This window comes from Oncorhynchus masou, chromosome 15 (genome assembly GCF_036934945.1).
Source record: "Oncorhynchus masou masou isolate Uvic2021 chromosome 15, UVic_Omas_1.1, whole genome shotgun sequence".
Taxonomy (NCBI): Eukaryota; Metazoa; Chordata; class Actinopteri; order Salmoniformes; family Salmonidae; genus Oncorhynchus; species Oncorhynchus masou.
The window spans coordinates 59,761,635-59,777,099 of record NC_088226.1 but is presented as its reverse complement, the minus strand read 5'-3'; the positions used below and the strand labels follow the sequence as shown (position 1 = coordinate 59,777,099).

Genomic DNA, 15,465 nt, shown 5'->3' with positions numbered 1-15,465 from the left:
CAGTGAAATTCAGCTTTATTGTGCTAATATTGATTGATATACTGCATGAAGACTTTCATTCCAAAATGCAATATATCTATTTGCAGAAATGTTGGTAAATGAGCTTTTATTGTTTAAAGAAATTTTGAAAGAGATTAGTGTTTTTTTCACTATCTAATCTTGGCATAGGGTTGTTCAATGACAGACATGTATTTGTTTAAAATCTATCACTTGATGGATTTATTTCAGAGAAACAAATAATATAATTTTTTTGTAAAACGCTATATATCCGCCTCACTCTCAGAGAAATAAGTAGTACTGCTGGGTTTTACACAGTCAAATGTAACAAATGAAAAAGTAATAAAAAACAGTAATATGAGATCTGGATGTAAAACGTTTACATTTCACATTTTAGTCAAATGTAAGTCCAGAGCAATTAACAGTATGTGCATTCATCTAAAGATAGCCACATATCACAGTCAAATATACAAGATACCAACATTCCATTCCAGCTATTCCAGCACAATGGATATATAGCGTTTTGCTAAAATAAATTATAACAATCATACAAGTCGAAAATCTATGAATTAAAAATCAGAGAACAGTAATATTTTACGCACAAATGAAGAAACCCATAAGTAATCATTTCTGATGAAAAAACACAAATGTGATAAATTTGTGGATTTAGCATTTGGGAAATAAACTTCATATTGACTGTAGCGTTAATGCTTATTCACCTTGTCTTGGCGTACTGATAGCATTATGGTGGACAGCTAATGGAGGAGGCAGGTCTGTGAGCCTCTGCCAGTAGTCAGACAGCTAATGGAGGAGGCAGGTCTGTGAGCCTCTGACAGTAGTCAGACAGCTAATGGAGGAGGCAGGTCTATGAGCCTCTGCCTGTAGTCAGACAGCTAATGGAGGAGGCAGGTCTGTGAGCCTCTGCCAGTAGTCAGACAGCTAATGGAGGAGGCAGGTATGTGAGCCTCTGCCAGTAGTCAGACAGCTAATGGAGGAGGCAGGTCTGTGAGCCTCTGCCAGTAGTCAGACAGCTAATGGAGGAGGCAGGTATGTGAGCCTCTGCCTGTAGTCAGACAGCTAATGGAGGAGGCAGGTCTGTGAGCCTCTGCCTGTAGTCAGACAGGTAATGGAGGAGGCAGGTCTGTGAGCCTCTGCCAGTAGTCAGACAGCTAATGGAGGAGGCAGGTATGTGAGCCTCTGCCAGTAGTCAGACAGCTAATGGAGGAGGCAGGTCTGTGAGCCTCTGCCAGTCATCAGACAGCTAATGGAGGAGGCAGGTCTATGAGCCTCTGCCTGTAGTCAGACAGCTAATGGAGGAGGCAGGTCTGTGAGCCTCTGCCAGTAGTCAGACAGCTAATGGAGGAGGCAGGTCTGTGAGCCTCTGCCAGTCATCAGACAGCTAATGGAGGAGGCAGGTCTGTGAGCCTCTGCCTGTAGTCAGACAGCTAATGGAGGAGGCAGGTCTGTGAGCCTCTGCCAGTAGTCAGACAGCTAATGGAGGAGGCAGGTATGTGAGCCTCTGCCAGTAGTCAGACAGCTAATGGAGGAGGCAGGTATGTGAGCCTCTGCCAGTAGTCAGACAGCTAATGGAGGAGGCAGGTCTGTGAGCCTCTGCCAGTAGTCAGACAGCTAATGGAGGAGGCAGGTCTGTGAGCCTCTGCCAGTAGTCAGACAGCTAATGGAGGAGGCAGGTCTGTGAGCCTCTGCCAGTAGTCAGACAGCTAATGGAGGAGGCAGGTATGTGAGCCTCTGCCAGTAGTCAGACAGCTAATGGAGGAGGCAGGTCTGTGAGCCTCTGCCAGTCATCAGACAGCTAATGGAGGAGGCAGGTCTATGAGCCTCTGCCTGTAGTCAGACAGCTAATGGAGGAGGCAGGTCTGTGAGCCTCTGCCAGTAGTCAGACAGCTAATGGAGGAGGCAGGTCTGTGAGCCTCTGCCAGTCATCAGACAGCTAATGGAGGAGGCAGGTCTGTGAGCCTCTGCCAGTAGTCAGACAGCTAATGGAGGAGGCAGGTCTGTGAGCCTCTGCCAGTCATCAGACAGCTAATGGAGGAGGCAGGTCTGTGAGCCTCTGCCAGTAGTCAGACAGCTAATGGAGGAGGCAGGTCTGTGAGCCTCTGCCAGTCATCAGACAGCTAATGGAGGAGGCAGGTCTATGAGCCTCTGCCAGTAGTCAGACAGCTAATGGAGGAGGCAGGTCTGTGAGCCTCTGCCAGTAGTCAGACAGCTAATGGAGGAGGCAGGTCTGTGAGCCTCTGCCAGTCATCAGACAGCTAATGGAGGAGGCAGGTCTGTGAGCCTCTGCCAGTAGTCAGACAGCTAATGGAGGAGGCAGGTCTGTGAGCCTCTGCCAGTCATCAGACAGCTAATGGAGGAGGCAGGTCTGTGAGCCTCTGCCAGTAGTCAGACAGCTAATGGAGGAGGCAGGTCTGTGAGCCTCTGCCAGTAGTCAGATAGCTAATGGAGGAGGCAGGTCTATGAGCCTCTGCCTGTAGTCAGACAGCTAATGGAGGAGGCAGGTCTGTGAGCCTCTGCCAGTAGTCAGACAGCTAATGGAGGAGGCAGGTCTGTGAGCCTCTGCCAGTAGTCAGACAGCTAATGGAGGAGGCAGGTATGTGAGCCTCTGCCAGTAGTCAGACAGCTAATGGAGGAGGCAGGTCTATGAGCCTCTGCCTGTAGTCAGACAGCTAATGGAGGAGGCAGGTCTGTGAGCCTCTGCCAGTAGTCAGACAGCTAATGGAGGAGGCAGGTCTGTGAGCCTCTGCCTGTAGTCAGACAGCTAATGGAGGAGGCAGGTCTGTGAGCCTCTGCCAGTAGTCAGACAGCTAATGGAGGAGGCAGGTATGTGAGCCTCTGCCAGTAGTCAGACAGCTAATGGAGGAGGCAGGTATGTGAGCCTCTGCCAGTAGTCAGACAGCTAATGGAGGAGGCAGGTCTGTGAGCCTCTGCCTGTAGTCAGACAGCTAATGGAGGAGGCAGGTCTGTGAGCCTCTGCCAGTAGTCAGACAGCTAATGGAGGAGGCAGGTCTGTGAGCCTCTGCCAGTAGTCAGACAGCTAATGGAGGAGGCAGGTCTGTGAGCCTCTGCCTGTAGTCAGACAGCTAATGGAAGAGGCAGGTCTGTGAGCCTCTGTCAGTAGTCAGACAGCTAATGGAGGAGGCAGGTCTGTGAGCCTCTGCCAATAGTCAGACAGCTAATGGAGGAGGCAGGTCTGTGAGCCTCTGCCTGTAGTCAGACAGCTAATGGAAGAGGCAGGTCTGTGAGCCTCTGTCAGTAGTCAGACAGCTAATGGAGGAGGCAGGTCTGTGAGCCTCTGCCAGTAGTCAGACAGGTAATGGAGGAGGCAGGTCTGTGAGCCTCTGCCAGTAGTCAGACAGCTAATGGAGGAGGCAGGTCTGTGAGCCTCTGCCAGTAGTCAGACAGCTAATGGAGGAGGCAGGTCTGTGAGCCTCTGCCAGTAGTCAGACAGCTAATGGAGGAGGCAGGTCTGTGAGCCTCTGCCTGTAGTCAGACAGCTAATGGAGGAGGCAGGTCTGTGAGCCTCTGCCAGTAGTCAGACAGCTAATGGAGGAGGCAGGTCTGTGAGCCTCTGCCAGTAGTCAGACAGCTAATGGAGGAGGCAGGTCTGTGAGCCTCTGCCAGTAGTCAGACAGCTAATGGAGGAGGCAGGTCTGTGAGCCTCTGCCAGTAGTCAGACAGCTAATGGAGGAGGCAGGTCTGTGAGCCTCTGCCAGTAGTCAGACAGCTAATGGAGGAGACAGGTCTGTGAGCCTCTGCCAGTAGTCAGACAGCTAATGGAGGAGGCAGGTATGTGAGCCTCTGCCAGTAGTCAGACAGCTAATGGAGGAGGCAGGTCTGTGAGCCTCTGCCAGTAGTCAGACAGCTAATGGAGGAGGCAGGTATGTGAGCCTCTGCCAGTAGTCAGACAGCTAATGGAGGAGGCAGGTCTGTGAGTCTCTGCCAGTAGTCAGACAGTTAATGGTGGAGGCAGGTCTGTGAGCCTCTGCCAGTAGTCAGACAGCTAATGGAGGAGGCAGGTATGTGAGCCTCTGCCAGTAGTCAGACAGCTAATGGAGGAGGCAGGTCTGTGAGCCTCTGCCAGTAGTCAGACAGCTAATGGAGGAGGCAGGTCTGTGAGCCTCTGCCAGTAGTCAGACAGCTAATGGAGGAGGCAGGTCTGTGAGCCTCTGCCAGTAGTCAGACAGCTAATGGAGGAGGCAGGTCTGTGAGCCTCTGCCTGTAGTCAGACAGGTAATGGAGGAGGCAGGTCTGTGAGCCTCTGCCAGTAGTCAGACAGCTAATGGAGGAGGCAGGTCTGTGAGTCTCTGTCAGTAGTCAGACAGGTAATGGAGGAGGCAGGTCTGTGAGCCTCTGCCAGTAGTCAGACAGCTAATGGAGGAGGCAGGTATGTGAGCCTCTGCCAGTAGTCAGACAGCTAATGGAGGAGGCAGGTCTGTGAGCCTCTGCCAGTAGTCAGACAGCTAATGGAGGAGGCAGGTATGTGAGCCTCTGCCAGTAGTCAGACAGCTAATGGAGGAGGCAGGTCTGTGAGCCTCTGCCTGTAGTCAGACAGCTAATGGAGGAGGCAGGTCTGTGAGCCTCTGCCAGTAGTCAGACAGCTAATGGAGGAGGCAGGTATGTGAGCCTCTGCCAGTAGTCAGACAGCTAATGGAGGAGGCAGGTATGTGAGCCTCTGCCAGTAGTCAGACAGCTAATGGAGGAGGCAGGTCTGTGAGCCTCTGCCTGTAGTCAGACAGCTAATGGAGGAGGCAGGTCTGTGAGCCTCTGCCAGTAGTCAGACAGCTAATGGAGGAGGCAGGTCTGTGAGCCTCTGCCAGTAGTCAGACAGCTAATGGAGGAGGCAGGTCTGTGAGCCTCTGCCTGTAGTCAGACAGCTAATGGAAGAGGCAGGTCTGTGAGCCTCTGTCAGTAGTCAGACAGCTAATGGAGGAGGCAGGTCTGTGAGCCTCTGCCAATAGTCAGACAGCTAATGGAGGAGGCAGGTCTGTGAGCCTCTGCCTGTAGTCAGACAGCTAATGGAAGAGGCAGGTCTGTGAGCCTCTGTCAGTAGTCAGACAGCTAATGGAGGAGGCAGGTCTGTGAGCCTCTGCCAGTAGTCAGACAGGTAATGGAGGAGGCAGGTCTGTGAGCCTCTGCCAGTAGTCAGACAGCTAATGGAGGAGGCAGGTCTGTGAGCCTCTGCCAGTAGTCAGACAGCTAATGGAGGAGGCAGGTCTGTGAGCCTCTGCCAGTAGTCAGACAGCTAATGGAGGAGGCAGGTCTGTGAGCCTCTGCCTGTAGTCAGACAGCTAATGGAGGAGGCAGGTCTGTGAGCCTCTGCCAGTAGTCAGACAGCTAATGGAGGAGGCAGGTCTGTGAGCCTCTGCCAGTAGTCAGACAGCTAATGGAGGAGGCAGGTCTGTGAGCCTCTGCCAGTAGTCAGACAGCTAATGGAGGAGGCAGGTCTGTGAGCCTCTGCCAGTAGTCAGACAGCTAATGGAGGAGGCAGGTCTGTGAGCCTCTGCCAGTAGTCAGACAGCTAATGGAGGAGACAGGTCTGTGAGCCTCTGCCAGTAGTCAGACAGCTAATGGAGGAGGCAGGTATGTGAGCCTCTGCCAGTAGTCAGACAGCTAATGGAGGAGGCAGGTCTGTGAGCCTCTGCCAGTAGTCAGACAGCTAATGGAGGAGGCAGGTATGTGAGCCTCTGCCAGTAGTCAGACAGCTAATGGAGGAGGCAGGTCTGTGAGTCTCTGCCAGTAGTCAGACAGTTAATGGTGGAGGCAGGTCTGTGAGCCTCTGCCAGTAGTCAGACAGCTAATGGAGGAGGCAGGTATGTGAGCCTCTGCCAGTAGTCAGACAGCTAATGGAGGAGGCAGGTCTGTGAGCCTCTGCCAGTAGTCAGACAGCTAATGGAGGAGGCAGGTCTGTGAGCCTCTGCCAGTAGTCAGACAGCTAATGGAGGAGGCAGGTCTGTGAGCCTCTGCCAGTAGTCAGACAGCTAATGGAGGAGGCAGGTCTGTGAGTCTCTGTCAGTAGTCAGACAGGTAATGGAGGAGGCAGGTCTGTGAGCCTCTGCCAGTAGTCAGACAGCTAATGGAGGAGGCAGGTATGTGAGCCTCTGCCAGTAGTCAGACAGCTAATGGAGGAGGCAGGTCTGTGAGCCTCTGCCAGTCATCAGACAGCTAATGGAGGAGGCAGGTCTATGAGCCTCTGCCTGTAGTCAGACAGCTAATGGAGGAGGCAGGTCTGTGAGCCTCTGCCTGTAGTCAGACAGCTAATGGAGGAGGCAGGTCTGTGAGCCTCTGCCAGTAGTCAGACAGCTAATGGAGGAGGCAGGTCTGTGAGCCTCTGCCAGTAGTCAGACAGCTAATGGAGGAGGCAGGTATGTGAGCCTCTGCCAGTAGTCAGACAGCTAATGGAGGAGGCAGGTCTATGAGCCTCTGCCTGTAGTCAGACAGCTAATGGAGGAGGCAGGTCTGTGAGCCTCTGCCAGTAGTCAGACAGCTAATGGAGGAGGCAGGTCTGTGAGCCTCTGCCTGTAGTCAGACAGCTAATGGAGGAGGCAGGTCTGTGAGCCTCTGCCAGTAGTCAGACAGCTAATGGAGGAGGCAGGTATGTGAGCCTCTGCCAGTAGTCAGACAGCTAATGGAGGAGGCAGGTATGTGAGCCTCTGCCAGTAGTCAGACAGCTAATGGAGGAGGCAGGTCTGTGAGCCTCTGCCTGTAGTCAGACAGCTAATGGAGGAGGCAGGTCTGTGAGCCTCTGCCAGTAGTCAGACAGCTAATGGAGGAGGCAGGTCTGTGAGCCTCTGCCAGTAGTCAGACAGCTAATGGAGGAGGCAGGTCTGTGAGCCTCTGCCTGTAGTCAGACAGCTAATGGAAGAGGCAGGTCTGTGAGCCTCTGTCAGTAGTCAGACAGCTAATGGAGGAGGCAGGTCTGTGAGCCTCTGCCAATAGTCAGACAGCTAATGGAGGAGGCAGGTCTGTGAGCCTCTGCCTGTAGTCAGACAGCTAATGGAAGAGGCAGGTCTGTGAGCCTCTGTCAGTAGTCAGACAGCTAATGGAGGAGGCAGGTCTGTGAGCCTCTGCCAGTAGTCAGACAGGTAATGGAGGAGGCAGGTCTGTGAGCCTCTGCCAGTAGTCAGACAGCTAATGGAGGAGGCAGGTCTGTGAGCCTCTGCCAGTAGTCAGACAGCTAATGGAGGAGGCAGGTCTGTGAGCCTCTGCCAGTAGTCAGACAGCTAATGGAGGAGGCAGGTCTGTGAGCCTCTGCCTGTAGTCAGACAGCTAATGGAGGAGGCAGGTCTGTGAGCCTCTGCCAGTAGTCAGACAGCTAATGGAGGAGGCAGGTCTGTGAGCCTCTGCCAGTAGTCAGACAGCTAATGGAGGAGGCAGGTCTGTGAGCCTCTGCCAGTAGTCAGACAGCTAATGGAGGAGGCAGGTCTGTGAGCCTCTGCCAGTAGTCAGACAGCTAATGGAGGAGGCAGGTCTGTGAGCCTCTGCCAGTAGTCAGACAGCTAATGGAGGAGACAGGTCTGTGAGCCTCTGCCAGTAGTCAGACAGCTAATGGAGGAGGCAGGTATGTGAGCCTCTGCCAGTAGTCAGACAGCTAATGGAGGAGGCAGGTCTGTGAGCCTCTGCCAGTAGTCAGACAGCTAATGGAGGAGGCAGGTATGTGAGCCTCTGCCAGTAGTCAGACAGCTAATGGAGGAGGCAGGTCTGTGAGCCTCTGCCAGTAGTCAGACAGTTAATGGTGGAGGCAGGTCTGTGAGCCTCTGCCAGTAGTCAGACAGCTAATGGAGGAGGCAGGTATGTGAGCCTCTGCCAGTAGTCAGACAGCTAATGGAGGAGGCAGGTCTGTGAGCCTCTGCCAGTAGTCAGACAGCTAATGGAGGAGGCAGGTCTGTGAGCCTCTGCCAGTAGTCAGACAGCTAATGGAGGAGGCAGGTCTGTGAGCCTCTGCCAGTAGTCAGACAGCTAATGGAGGAGGCAGGTCTGTGAGCCTCTGCCTGTAGTCAGACAGGTAATGGAGGAGGCAGGTCTGTGAGCCTCTGCCAGTAGTCAGACAGCTAATGGAGGAGGCAGGTCTGTGAGTCTCTGTCAGTAGTCAGACAGCTAATGGAGGAGGCAGGTCTGTGAGCCTCTGCCTGTCGTCAGACAGCTAATGGAGGAGGCAGGTCTGTGAGCCTCTGCCAGTAGTCAGACAGCTAATGGAGGAGGCAGGTCTGTGAGCCTCTGCCTGTAGTCAGACAGCTAATGGAGGAGGCAGGTCTGTGAGCCTCTGCCTGTAGTCAGACAGCTAATGGAGGAGGCAGGTCTGTGAGCCTCTGCCAGTAGTCAGACAGCTAATGGAGGAGGCAGGTCTGTGAGCCTCTGCCAGTAGTCAGACAGCTAATGGAGGAGGCAGGTCTGTGAGCCTCTGCCAGTAGTCAGACAGCTAATGGAGGAGGCAGGTCTGTGAGCCTCTGCCTGTAGTCAGACAGCTAATGGAGGAGGCAGGTCTGTGAGCCTCTGCCTGTAGTCAGACAGCTAATGGAGGAGGCAGGTCTGTGAGTCTCTGCCTGTCGTCATGGAGGAGGCAGTTGAACGGTGTTTCCTCCAACACATTGGTTCAGCTGGCTTCCGGGATTAGCTGGTAGGTGTTAAGGAGCGCGGTTAGAGTGGTCTTGTTTCGGCGGACGCATGACTCCACCTTCGCCTCTCCCGGGGCCTTGGGGAGTTGCAGCAAAGAGACAACATTTTAATATTGGGGAGAAAAAGGGGGCTAAAATACAACAGAAAAAAAAGACACTCTCTCTCTTTAGGTGACCCCGCTCCTGCTAATCAGGGTGGTTTTCATTCTATTGCATGACCATGTCTGGTGCTTTTGAGTATGTGTGTGTGTGTGTGTGTGTGTGTGTGTGTGTGTGTGTGTGTGTGTGTGTGTGTGTGTGTGTGTGTGTGTGTGTGTGTGTGTGTGTGTGTGTGTGTGTGTGTGTGTGTGTGTGTGTGTGTGTGTGTGTGTGTGTGTTTGCGCTTGTGAGTGTGTGTGCCTGCGTAAGTTCGTGAGTGTATGCGTGTGCGTGTGTATGTACCTAGAAGCCAAGCCTCCAGTAATTCACATCCCAGAACAGTAAGCAAGGCTATGTTTAATAATGCAGGCAGCAAAATACTCACTACTGAGCAGACACAATGATCCTCTCAATACATACTGTGCTGTACTATACTGTGCTACTGTACTATACTACTGTGATTTGTACTGTACTGCTGTACTACTGTATTGCACTACTTTACTACTGTACTAACGTACTGTACTACTGTACTACTGTACTATGGTACTGTACTGCTGTACTACTGTACTGTACCACTGTCTTACTGTACTCATGTACTGTACTACTGTACTATTGTACTGTACTGCTGTACTACTGTACTGTACCACTGTCTTACTATACTCATGTACTGTACTACTTTACTACTTTACTGTACTACTGTACTGTACCGCTGTCTTACTGTACTCATGTACTGTACTACTTTACTACTTTACTGTACTACTGTACTGTACTGTACCGCTGTCTTACTGTACTCATGTACTGTACTACTTTACTACTTTACTGTACTGCTGTACTGTACTGTACCACTGTCTTACTGTACTCATGTACTGTACTACTTTACTATTGTACTGTACTGCTGTACTACTGTACTGTACCACTGTCTTACTGTACTCATGTACTGTACTACTGTACTATTGTACTGTACTGCTGTACTACTGTACTGTACCACTGTCTTACTGTACTCATGTACTTTACTACTTTACTGTACTACTGTACTGTACTGTACCGCTGTCTTACTGTACGACTTTACTACTTTACTGTACTACTGTACTACTGTACTATTGTACTGTACTGCTGTACTACTGTGCTGTACCACTGTCTTACTGTACTCATGTACTGTACTACTGTACTATTGTACTGTACTGCTGTACTACTGTACTGTACCAAATCAAATCAAATCAAATTTATTTATATAGCCCTTCGTACATCAGCTGATATCTCAAAGTGCTGTACAGAAACCCAGCCTAAAACCCCAAACAGCAAGCAATGCAGGTGTAGAAGCACGGTGGCTAGGAAAAACTCCCTAGAAAAGCCAAAACCTAGGAAGAAACCTAGAGAGGAACCAGGCTATGTGGGGTGGCCAGTCCTCTTCTGGCTGTGCCGGGTAGAGATTATAACAGAACATGGCCAAGATGTTCAAATGTTCATAAATGACCAGCATGGTCGAATAATAATAAGGCAGAACAGTTGAAACTGGAGCAGCAGCACGGCCAGGTGGACTGGGGACAGCAAGGAGTCATCATGTCAAGTAGTCCTGGGGCATGGTCCTAGGGCTCAGGTCAGTTGAAACTGGAGCAGCAGCACGGCCAGGTGGACTGGGGACAGCAAGGAGTCATCATGTCAGGTAGTCCTGGGGCATGGTCCTAGGGCTCAGGTCCTCCGAGAGAGAGAAGGAGAGAATTAGAGAACGCACACTTAGATTCACACAGGACACCGAATTGGACAGGAGAAGTACTCCAGATATAACAAACTGACCCCAGCCCCCGACACATAAACTACTGCAGCATAAATACTGGAGGCTGAGACAGGAGGGGTCAGGAGACACTGTGGCCCCACCCGAGGACACCCCCGGACAGGGCCAAACAGGAAGGATATAACCCCACCCACTTTGCCAAAGCACAGCCCCCACACCACTGGAGGGATATCTTCAACCACCAACTTACCATCCTGAGACAAAGCTGAGTATAGCCCGCAAAGATCTCCGCCACGGCACAACCCAAAGGGGGGGCGCCAACCCAGACAGGATGACCACATCAGTGAATCAACCCACTCAGGTGACGCACCCCCTCCAGGGACGGCATGAGAGAGCCCCAGCAAGCCAGTGACTCAGCCCCCGTAATAGGGTTAGAGGCAGAGAATCCCAGTGGAAAGAGGGGAACCGGCCAGGCAGAGACAGCAAGGGTGGTTCGTTGCTCCAGAGCCTTTCCGTTCACCTTCCCACTCCTGGGCCAGACTACACTCTGTCCACCACTGTCTTACTGTACTCATGTACTGTACTACTTTACTACTTTACTGTACTACTGTACTGTACTGTACCGCTGTCTTACTGTACTCATGTACTGTACTACTTTACTACTTTACTGTACTACTGTACTGTACTGTACCGCTGTCTTACTGTACTCATGTACTGTACTACTTTACTACTTTACTGTACTACTGTACTGTACCGCTGTCTTACTGTACTCATGTACTGTACTACTTTACTACTTTACTGTACTGCTGTACTACTGTACTGTACCACTGTCTTACTGTACTCATGTACTGTACTACTTTACTACTTTACTGTACTACTGTACTGTACTGTACCGCTGTCTTACTGTACTCATGTACTGTACTACTTTACTACTTTACTGTACTGCTGTACTGTACTGTACCACTGTCTTACTGTACTCATGTACTGTACTACTTTACTACTTTACTGTACTACTGTACTACTGTACTATTGTACTGTACTGCTGTACTACTGTACTGTACCACTGTCTTACTGTACTCATGTACTGTACTACTGTACTATTGTACTGTACTGCTGTACTACTGTACTGTACCACTGTCTTACTGTACTCATGTACTGTACTACTTTACTACTTTACTGTACTACTGTACTGTACTGTACTCTCCTGCTCCTATCAGACATAGGGGATATAGCAACGCATCCAACAGGATTGTATGACACAATGATCCTCTCAAGACATACTGTGCTGTACTATACTGTTCTGTACTATACTGGACTACTGTGCTACAGTACTATACTACTGTGATTTGTACTGTACTGCTATACTACTGTGATTTGTACTGTACTACTATATTGCACTACTGTACTTCTGTACTAACATACTGTACTACTGTACTACTGTACTGTACCACTGTCCTACTGTACTCATGTACTGTACTACTGTACTCATGTACTGTACTACTGTGCTGCTGTACTGCTGTACTGTACTAATGTACTGATGTACTACTGTACTACTTTACTGTACTACTGTACTGTACTGTACTCTCCTGCTCCTATCAGACATAGGGGATATAGCAACGCATCCAGCAGGATTATATGTCCGAACAGCAGGCATTGTGACAGTGAATGAGAGAATGTGTGTGCATCCTTGGGTGCTTACTCATGCATTAACACACAAACTGCATTTTATTTTCATTTCACCAGGCAATTGATTGAAAACATACTCATTTACTGTACGGCAATGACCTTTTTCTTGCATTTTGTTGCAAGAAGGCAAAGTTCAAGTTGATGTTTTCCCTACAACTAACTGATTTCTCCTGTTCGTTCCTTTCAGACAGAGCTACCTGACAAGCTGCTGTGAGCATGATGGAGGGAGGAGGAGGGAGGGGAGGGAGGGAGGAGGCTGTAGGCCAGTGTATTCCCCTCTCTCTCTCTCTGTTCATTAGGGAGCAGGTGAGAAACATTAACAGCAGCAGCTGCACTGCTCTGCACATGTGGTTGAGGGTTTGAACTAGTCCACCCCACTTTCTGTCTGTCCACAAGTGGAAACTCACTCCTTTCTGGGAAATGCCTAGTGTACACCAGTTACCAGGAATGCATTTAGTAAAGGTTTCCTGGACACACATTAAGCCCAGTCCTGTACTAAATAGCTCTTTAAATGGAGATTCGCTATTAAATATGCTTTTTACATCTGGAAAACTGTCCCATTGACACTTCAGACAATCCCAGTATCTCTGTTAGAGTTGGTTAGAGGTGAATGAATCTGTGATTATGTGTTTATGTTTAATTCTTTATAAACAAAAGAAAGTTCCACACTCTGCTCCCACACTCTGCTCCCACACTCTGCTCCCACACTCTGCTCCCAAAAATGTAACGAGTAAACATAACCAACGTTGCAGCACACAGAGTTACAACATTAATGCTTGAACCAGGTTGCTTTTCACTATGTTTCAATCCTAACCATTTGTCTGTGTTTACTGAGGTGTCGTTGAAGCTGTCTTCCTGACTTAGCTGACTGGGACCATGGTACTGGAGGACCAGAGTAGACTGACGGGTCTATCACTGTCCTTTGGGGTGAGGTAGTAGGTTGTATAGTTTTAGGGTCATACCCTTCCTGTCAGATAACTATACAACTTACTGTCTTTCCTGAGGTGGCTGTAATATCATCCATCATCTCTGCAGAGCTCTCGTCACTTGGACCTCGATAGGAATACGTATTATGTACTAATTCAAGTTTATAACATGATTGTAATGTCATTTATATTGTATCTATGCATCATTTGGTTCTGTTCTGACTCTTTGTATACTTTATTTATTATTTTGCCGTGAAACTGCTCTGCCTCTATGATGTTCGCACGGGGTGAGGTAGTAGGTTGTGTGGTTTCAGGGTAGTGATTTTGCCCCATCAGGAGATAACTATACAATTTACTGCCTTCCCTGAAGGGCAGCAAGACTTCACCAGACAACAGCAGAGGCCACCATTGGCACCACATGATAATCTAGCATCGAAAATAGGTATTCATTTAGGTATCTAGGTATAAAATAGTTATCTGTTAATCAGCTCCAGAGGACACAGGAGCATTTCAGGTAAAGTCTACTGACAATCTATGATTACCATGTAGCTAACATGTTATTGGATAACTTTGAAATTGTATGTATTCAAATGAGTAATAAAAATTATTATTTTATAAACGTCGTCCGTACCTTGTCTTTCTTTTTGCTGTGTTTGGATTTGTTAAATGATAATATTCAAATGGCACTCGCACATCTGAGCTATCTTTTTTGCAGGTGCATGGTAATAAGATGAGAAAAAACTGCAACCCCATTCGATGCATTGAACGGATGTGGGTGGAGCTATGTCTACATAAGGGTGCTAATTAAAAAAAACTCACAAAAGCTCTGACGAAGGCCTTGAGGCTGATACGTAAAGCTTATTGAAGAGCCTAATGTGATACAGCCTGGATTCAAACCAGGGACTGTAGTGATGCCTCTGGCACTGAGATGCAGTGCCTTACACCGCTGTGACACTCAGGAGCCCATACGAGCAAGAGCAGTGTGAGTTTTTTTTTCTCATCTTAAATGATAATATGAAAGTCTTTGATGCGTATGTGCATCAAATGATGGTAAGAGGGACCTGCTAAATGACAAAAACAAATGTTTTCATTAATTGTGTCCTTGCTTCATTTAAGCTCATCTGAAAAAAACTGCAGAGTGAAGTATAAATGACCTCAACAGGAGGTCAAGTGCAGATTTGAAACGTATGGCACACCAAGGGTTTCAGGTCGCAAGTACATGTGCCAGTAAACTACTCAGACACAATTTGCATTGATATACAGTGTCTTCGGAAAGTATTCAGACCCCTTGACTTTTTCCATATTTTGTTATGTTACAGCCTTTTTCTAAAATTGATTAAATACAACCAAATCCTCAGCATTCTACACACAATGCCCCATAATGACAAAGCAAAAACAGGTTTTTCGAAAATCCGGTTTCAATTGATCATCTTTGAGATGTTTCCTCAACTTGATTGGAGTCCACCTGTGGTAAATTCAATTGATTGGACATGATTTGGAAAGGCACACACCCATCTATATAAGGTCCCACAGTTGACGATGCATGTCAGAGCAAAGATCAAGTCATGAGGTCAAAGGAGTTGTCCATAGAGCTCCAAGACAGGATTGTGTCAAGGCACAGATCTGGGGAAGGGTACCAAAACATTTCTGCATCATTGAAGCTCCCCAAGAACACAGTGGCCTCCATCATTCTTAAATTGAAGAAGTTTGGAACCACCGAGACTCTTCCTAGAGCTGGCTGCATGACCAAACTGAGCACTCAGGGGAGAAGGGCATTGGTCAGGGAAGTGACCAAGAACCTGATGGTCACTGACAGAGCTCAAGAGTTCCTCTGTGGAGATAGGAGAAACTTCCAGAAGGACAACCATCTCTGCAGCACGCCACCAATTAGGCCTTTATTCTAGAGTGGCCAGACAGAAGCCACTCAGTAAAAGGCACATGACAGCCTGCTTGGAGTTTGCCAAAAGACCGCTAAAGACTCTCAGACCATGAGAATCAAGATTCTATGGTCTGATGAAACCAAGATTGAACTATTTAGCCTGAATGCCAAGCGTCACGTCTGAAGGAAACTTGGCACCATCCCTACGGTGAAGCATGGGGGTGGCAGCATCATGCTGTGGGGATGTTTTTCAGCGGCAGGGACTGGGAGACTAGTCAGGATCGAGGAAAGATGAATGGCGTAAAGTACAGAGAGATTCTTGATGAAAACCTTCTCCAGAGCGCTCAGGACCTGCTGTGGGGATGTTTTTCAGCGGCAGGGACTGGAAGACTGTCAGGATTTGGCCAGGGTTGTTCCGGGTTTTGGTCACTAGATGCCCCCATTGTGCTTTTTGACCTTATGTTTTTTCCCTTG

At 49.2% G+C, this 15,465-nt stretch overlaps 1 long non-coding RNA gene across 1 annotated transcript in view; it reads left to right on the top strand.

The window, feature by feature from the left end:
• Positions 1-12,419, top strand: part of LOC135556564 (uncharacterized) — a 31,316-nt gene extending 18,897 nt beyond the window's left edge. Inside the window, exon 3 of the long non-coding RNA XR_010458011.1 lies at positions 12,374-12,419. This is a non-coding gene — a long non-coding RNA (uncharacterized LOC135556564). The remainder of the gene's footprint in view (positions 1-12,373) is intronic.
• The last annotated feature ends 3,046 nt before the right edge of the window (positions 12,420-15,465 follow it).